The sequence below is a fragment of the Dioscorea cayenensis genome, unplaced genomic scaffold (assembly GCF_009730915.1).
Source record: "Dioscorea cayenensis subsp. rotundata cultivar TDr96_F1 unplaced genomic scaffold, TDr96_F1_v2_PseudoChromosome.rev07_lg8_w22 25.fasta BLBR01000990.1, whole genome shotgun sequence".
Taxonomy (NCBI): Eukaryota; Viridiplantae; Streptophyta; class Magnoliopsida; order Dioscoreales; family Dioscoreaceae; genus Dioscorea; species Dioscorea cayenensis.
The window spans coordinates 24,513-31,728 of record NW_024087381.1 but is presented as its reverse complement, the minus strand read 5'-3'; the positions used below and the strand labels follow the sequence as shown (position 1 = coordinate 31,728).

The 7,216-nt window shown below is 36.7% G+C and overlaps 1 pseudogene; it reads left to right on the top strand.

The window, feature by feature from the left end:
• Positions 1-6,606: 6,606 nt before the first annotated feature.
• Positions 6,607-6,994, top strand: LOC120255412 (annotated as a pseudogene).
• The last annotated feature ends 222 nt before the right edge of the window (positions 6,995-7,216 follow it).

Below are 7,216 nucleotides of genomic sequence, written 5' to 3'. Positions count from 1 at the left end.
GAGGGGTTCAGAGAGTTGGTCCAACAATGGTGGGTGGAGTTGAAGCATAAGGGTTGTGGCGCTTTTGTGCTTTCAAAGAAGCTAGCTACGCTGAGAGATCGGTTGCGGATTTAGGCTAAATATAGCTTTGGATTTGTTAAATTAAAGAAATTAAATTTACTTCAAGAGGTTGAGAGCTTGGATATTCTGAAGGAGACTAGGGGCCTTCTACCTGCTGAGTTAGCTTTTGAGCAACACTTGCTACAATCGTTAGAGACTATCCATAAGTAGGAGGAATGTATTTGAAGCAAAGGTCTAGGCTTTAGTGGTTAACAGAAGGAGAAGGTAACACTAAATATTTCCACTTGGTGGCCAATGGGAGGAAATGTCAGAATCTGATCCCTGGTATTAGCCAGGACAGGACTTTGTTGCCGACCTTAAGGAAATCGGAAGGATTTTTGTTGAGTGCTTATAATAATAGTTTGGGTGTAAGAGGCCTTCGCGCTTCAAGGTGGACCTTTCCAAGTTACTAGAATGCAAACAACTTGTTGAACTGGTAGATCTGGAGCGACCTTTCTCGAGGGATGAGATCAAAGGTGTTGTTTTTAGCCTGGGAGAGAGGATAAAGCGCTAAGGCTGGATGGTTTCCCAATGCATTTCTTTAAACAATTTTGGGAAATGATCAAGGATGGCTTTTTTTTTAATCTCTATGAGGATCTTTACCTAGGCAGGGCTAACTTGGAAAGGATTAGCTGGGCGAATATCACGCTTATTACCAAGGTTGAGTCTCCTTAATTCCCAGAGGATTACAGACCAATCAGTCTAATTAACTCATCCCTTAAAATCATTTCTAAGATCTTGGCAACGAGATTGGGCAAAGTGATGGATGATCTTGTCGACACTTCTCAAACTGTTTTCCTAAAGGATCGGTGTATTCTGGATAATGTGGCAATTGTGAAGGAGCTTATTTTCAGCATGAATAAGAGAAAGCTGCAAGGTTACATTCTTAAAGTTGATTTTGCCAAGGCTTTTGACTTAGTGGACTGGGATTTCCTTTTGGGGCTTCTCGAAGCTAGAGGTTTTGGGACTAGGTGGCTCTCTTGGATTAGAATTATTCTCTCATCCACTAAGACCAATGTCCTGGTAAATGGATCCCCGAATGGTTATATACGTTATCATAGGGGACTGCGACAGGGGGACTCGCTCTCGCCGCTGTTATTCGTGTTGGTCATGAATGTGCTTAGTGAGATGTTCAATCATGCGTTGGAATCCAAGATTTTAGTCGGTGTGCCACTGGAGTCCTTTAAAAGTAGATGCCATCTTCAATATGCGGATTATCTTTTAGTTATGACCTTGGTAGGTTTAGAGGATCTCATAATAGTTAAATTAATCTTATATATCTTTAAAGGTATGTCGGGCCTTCATGCGAATTACTCTAAGACATGCTTGTTTTCGGCCAGATCTGGCGTTCTTCCAGACGCTGCGGCGGCATATACCTTAAATTGTTCTTTTGGTCTCCTTCCTGTAAGATATCTGGGCATACCAATCTCTGGTGGAAGGCCTCGCAAGCAAGATTGGGAAGGAATTATATCAAAAGTAAGACGGCGTCTATCCTCTTTGAAGACTAGGCATCTATCTATTAGCGGTCGACTTACATTGGTGAATTCGGTGCTCTCTACGCTCCCCACGTATTGGATGTCAATCTTCAGATTGCCTGCATGGGTGATTAAAGCGATTGATCACATTCGAAGGGATTTTTTATGGTCAGGGCCGGACATCGATAAGACTGGATGTAGACTTGTGAGGTGGAAGAATTTATATCGCACATGGGAGCAAGGTGGTTGGGGGATTCTCTATTTACACAACTTTAATCAGGTGCTCCTAGGAAAGTGGTGGTGGAAGTTCTCGAACGATCCTAAGTGGGGTGGGACTGAGGTGATCCAGTTCAACTATGGAGGGGTAAGTTGGAATATGTTCCCCAGAGTAAGAGGGAGGGTGTCCTACTTTTGGAGGGGTGTATTGAGCGTGCTTCTTGCCATTAGATGCTGTATTTCTAATGAAATCCACTCGAGAGATGAAATCCTGTTCTGGAAAGATCGATGGCTCAATGGGAGGGCTCCAATGTATGTTTGGCCTGAGCATTTCAGCAATAGCGCTCAGTAAGACATAACTGTTAACTTGCTGCAACATTTACTGGAGGTTCAGCCTTTTTGTGAGGAGGTTGACAGTGCTCGAGTTCATGGCTAGGCTAGGACCTGTAGACATGATGATCAGGATAGGAAACGATGGGCACAAATTGCTAATGATATTTTCACGGTGAAATCCTTTTACATGTTCTTAAATGATGGGGGGTTAAGGTGCGATATAGCAAATTTCTTTTGAAAAATAATTGCAGCAAGAAGATCAACATTTTTAATTGGTTGGTTTGGAACAATAAGATCTTATCGTTAGAAAATTTAGAGTTGCAGTGATGTAACAAGCTTCTGACTGCTACGTGTGTGATGTGTCACGCTAGTATTGAGTCTGTGGATCACTTGTTTCTTCACTGTGCATTCGCTCAGGAGGTGTGGGGTTATTATTCACCTGAGCCTCCGAGTTCGATGTGAGATATTTGGCGGGATTGGCAATGTTCCGTGTGGCCGGTCGATAGGATTTCAGCAGATTTAGTTGTCAAGGCGCTCGTTTGGAATATTTGGCTTGAGCAAAATAATAGAATCTTTAATGCTAAAATTCTTCCTACGCATTGCATTATTCTGAGTATTAATCGTTTGCTCCTATCCTGATTTGATGCTCGTGCAGTGAATGCCAAGGCGAAACTTAAGGATACCATTGCTTCTGTCACTTGTAGTCTCGAGTTCATTTGGTCGAGGAGTCAAGTGGCTCCAATTGACACTATTGCTGAGGAGGCACCTGATCATGCCACTAGGTAGTCTTTTGGTGTAGCGGTTCAGAGGATGGCCTGTATCCTCAGGGGGTCTTCTTTTGTATGCCTTGTATCACTTCTTGTGGTGCAAATGGCCTTGTCTTATCTTGTATTGCTTTTTGTTTTTGAATGAATGTGGTTTATCCACCTTTTCAATATATATATATATATATATGATGACATTAGTGTTGATATATCACACTAGCTTTATTGTTCTCTTTCCCATGTCTTGTGCTCTTATTGATTTTCTTTCTTTTGCTTTCTTTTCTTATGTTTTTGGGTTCAAGAATGAGCCCCCAACATGAAGGCAAATTCAGAATGAAATTGAAAAGTATCCTTTCCAAGTGTTGGTTCAATTAGCAAATTTGGTGCATGGAGTCTTCTATCTGTGAATAGGTTCTTTATTTTACTTCCTCAAGATGAGTCAATTTCCCAATTAATCAATAGCTCATGAAAATCTAATATTGTCTGCTTTTCTTCTAATACTAATATGTGAGTTTAATCCATGGAATTTACTGTAAATAAACCTTTGTTTTGAAATTTTTGTAGCCACTTGATGCAAGAAAGATTCATTTTTGCGATCAATGTAAAGAAACTCTAGTGTTCTATGCACATGATGGTTCTTAATGATAGAACTTCCCTTAAGCATTGCAATTCTTTTATCACTGAGTATAATCCTGTGGGTGGAATTGTTTTAGTACTTAACAAGTCATGGGAACTGAGTTAAGTGTCTGAATCCTTTCAAATCCTTTGCACTCAATCTATGCGGCATTTCCTAACCAAAGTGATGATGCACAACATTTGCAAGAGTAAATTCAACTATGGCAACTAGAACCTAGCAACTGCATTCCTCCTTTTGCCCAACACCAAATGAAAGAGACTTGAAATCATGTCATCTGAAATATAAACCATTGTTCATAAATTTATCCAGTATGAACTCTTTGAGCAAGTCTTAAGATTTTAGATACCTCCATATTGCTGTTACATTGATTATCACTTTTGTTTTTGTGGTAATCTTGTAGCCCTCCAACTCCGTGTCCTTGATGATCTAAAGCACATTTTATTTGGATCCTCTTTGGTCAACATTGAACTTTTTCCATCGGGCATCTTCACCTTGTCTTGCAACTTTTCCATTACTTTTGGATTCCAAGCAAGCACTGCCACGGCCCACTCCAAGAATATGCATGAGGTAATTGTTCCAGCAGTGAACATATTCTGCAAAAATGTTGGAGAGTTACAACATTGAAGATCAACTAATTATAGAAGTGCATTGTTTTGTGCAGGGACCGACCAAAGTTCATTTCTAGAGAAGATGGCGCACCCATGATTCTTGCTTCTCTTTGTTCAAGAATTTAGAGTTTCTTACTCAAAGATTGTTTGAATGTGCTGTCAATTCTTAACAGCAAGTTTATGTCTGATCATGGCCATGACTGAGCAAATGCCCCAGGGACTTATCAAAACTTGACATGTTGAAGAACTAAAGGATTCCTGAAATACTTTTAAGCTCTTTGTTGATGTTTTTGGAGATATCAATCAATTGCCACTTGTTTTCCTGCTTCAGCTTTCTTATCAAGGATTTAGAATTGATGGAAACTATATATTATCATAATCAAGCAGAAATTCATTCCTTGCAGATGAAAAGACATTATCACATGTTTTGTGTTGTATCATCTTTTGCACTAATTTTAGAATGTTGAAAATTAAACATGTTTTGATTTCTCTCTAGCTTACTACCTTTTGCACTATACTTGTGACCATCCATTTGATAGATGTTATTTCAGCTCCATTGTCATAAATATAGAGAATATTTCACAACTAGAAATGTTGAAAATGCATTATCCAAATGCAAGTATGCAATACGATCATAATGATGTTATTTTGATAGAGAAGCAAGTCGAGAGAAAACAATAAAGAGGTCTAGGTGGTCCACAACACATGATAGGATAAGGACACATATAAAAGGATTAATTTTGTCCTTATGTATGTCCTAAGGGCTTGTTTGGATGGAGGCATTTGGAGGTAGGTAAGGGGAGAGTTTTTAAAAACCCATGCTTGGGTAAGGGGTTCTACGGAGAGGTAAGGGTTGAGAGAGGTTACTGAGGTTTTAAAATCTCCATTTTTCTCTCATTCCTCGAACTTCCAAATTGGAGGGTTAGGGAGGTTTTGGGTGTCAATACTTTTTTATTAACCAAAATGGCCATACTCCAAGATATTTGATTAATTAATAATATAATATTATTAATTAGTATTATTATATTATTTAATTATACTAATTAATATTGTTATATTAATTAATATCATTATTAATATTATTATATAATATTAACTTTATTAATTAATATAGTAATAATTAATGGAGAGATTTATGTAAACAATGAAGGGAATCATGTATAAGTTTCATGTAATTGTACATAAAGTTACAACTTTTGTCTTTCATCCTAGAGGTAATTACCTTATGTCCAATTACCTTCAAACTAAATACAACCAGGTTTCAAAACTTCCATTTACCTTACATTGTCCCAAGTAAGGAAGGGTTTAAAACTTCCTTTTACCTTCCATTACTACATTTTACTTTATTTTATAAAACTTTCTTAAACCTCCATCTAAGTAAGCCCTAACACATCGCTTATCCATTTATATATATATATATATATATGTATATTTGTGTCCCTTATGTTTTTGTATAAGGTTAGTCATGAAAATTAATATGAAAAGATCTTAATTAATAGAAAATAATTTCGTTAAAATAATTGTTCAACCAAACCCATGATCGATCATTTTTTTGAAAAATTATCAATTATTTATCACTACTAAAGTTACAACTTTTGTCTTTCATCCTAGAGGTAATTACCTTATGTCCAATTACCTTCAAACTAAATACAACCAGGTTTCAAAACTTCCATTTACCTTACATTGTCCCAAGTAAGGAAGGGTTTAAAACTTCCTTTTACCTTCCATTACTACATTTTACTTTATTTTATAAAACTTTCTTAAACCTCCATCTAAGTAAGCCCTAACACATCGCTTATCCATTTATATATATATATATATATGTATATTTGTGTCCCTTATGTTTTTGTATAAGGTTAGTCATGAAAATTAATATGAAAAGATCTTAATTAATAGAAAATAATTTCGTTAAAATAATTGTTCAACCAAACCCATGATCGATCATTTTTTTGAAAAATTATCAATTATTTATCACTACTATTTTCTTGCATTTAATACCTTTAGAAATTCATTTAAGAAAAATAATATTTTATTATTTTTTAAGAAAAATAATATGCATAATTGAATTTTTTATGAGAATAAATGTGGTCATTAAATTCTCTGTAATTATAAAGAATATATTTTATATTTTGAATTTTATCAAAATCAACAAAATTGTAAATCAGTTAAAATTTTAATTATTTTTTTTTCTTTTGAAAGAAAGGATGAATAAGTTTTTTCTTTTTTTTTTTGAAAAAAAAATAGGTACTCGATTATATTTTTAAAGAATGCGAAATAAAGATTTCTCAAGGAAAAGAGCCTCTATAGTGAAATACATAGGAAAGGTATAAAAATAATTTCAAAAAAGTCACGTGACCCACACTGTCCTGTTATGCCACACAGGTCTGGTATAACAATAATATACCGATTTGAGAAGTTCGATTCCCAATCAATTCCTCATCCGCTCCGAAACCCTAACCCTAGTCAGGGAACAAGGGCATCTATCAATGGCGACAATAAGCTTGAGGAAGGGGAACACTCGGCTTCCGCAGGAGGTGAACCGTGTGCTTTACATGCGCAACTTCCCGTTCAACATCTCGAGCGAGGAGATGTGCAATATCTTCGGCAAATATGGAGCAATCCGCAAGATCCGACTGGGCACAAACAAGGACACTGGCGGCACAACCTTCGTTGTCTATGAGGGCGTCTATGATGCCAAGACCGTAGTCGACCATCTCTCCGGCTTCAACGTCGCCAATCGCTACCTCATTGTCCTCTATTACTAGTAAGCCAAGATGTCAAAGAAGCAGGACACCGAAGAAGAAAGAGGAAGAGATCATGAAGATGCAACAGAAGTATGGGCTATCATCCAAAGATAAGTAATAGTTTGGTTGGTCTCTCTGGTACTCTTTTGTTTGTATATTTCTTATAATGAATGGATTTGACTGATGTATTGGTGACTCTTTTGGATTATATCAAGTTTCTTGGTTTATAACTTGGGTTGTGTAATGACATGTTATATTTACCATGACTTGTTTGATGAATTGTCAGCATGTTCTTTTGTTTTGTGGTTGCTTACAAAACTCCAAGATTTGATTTTTTTTG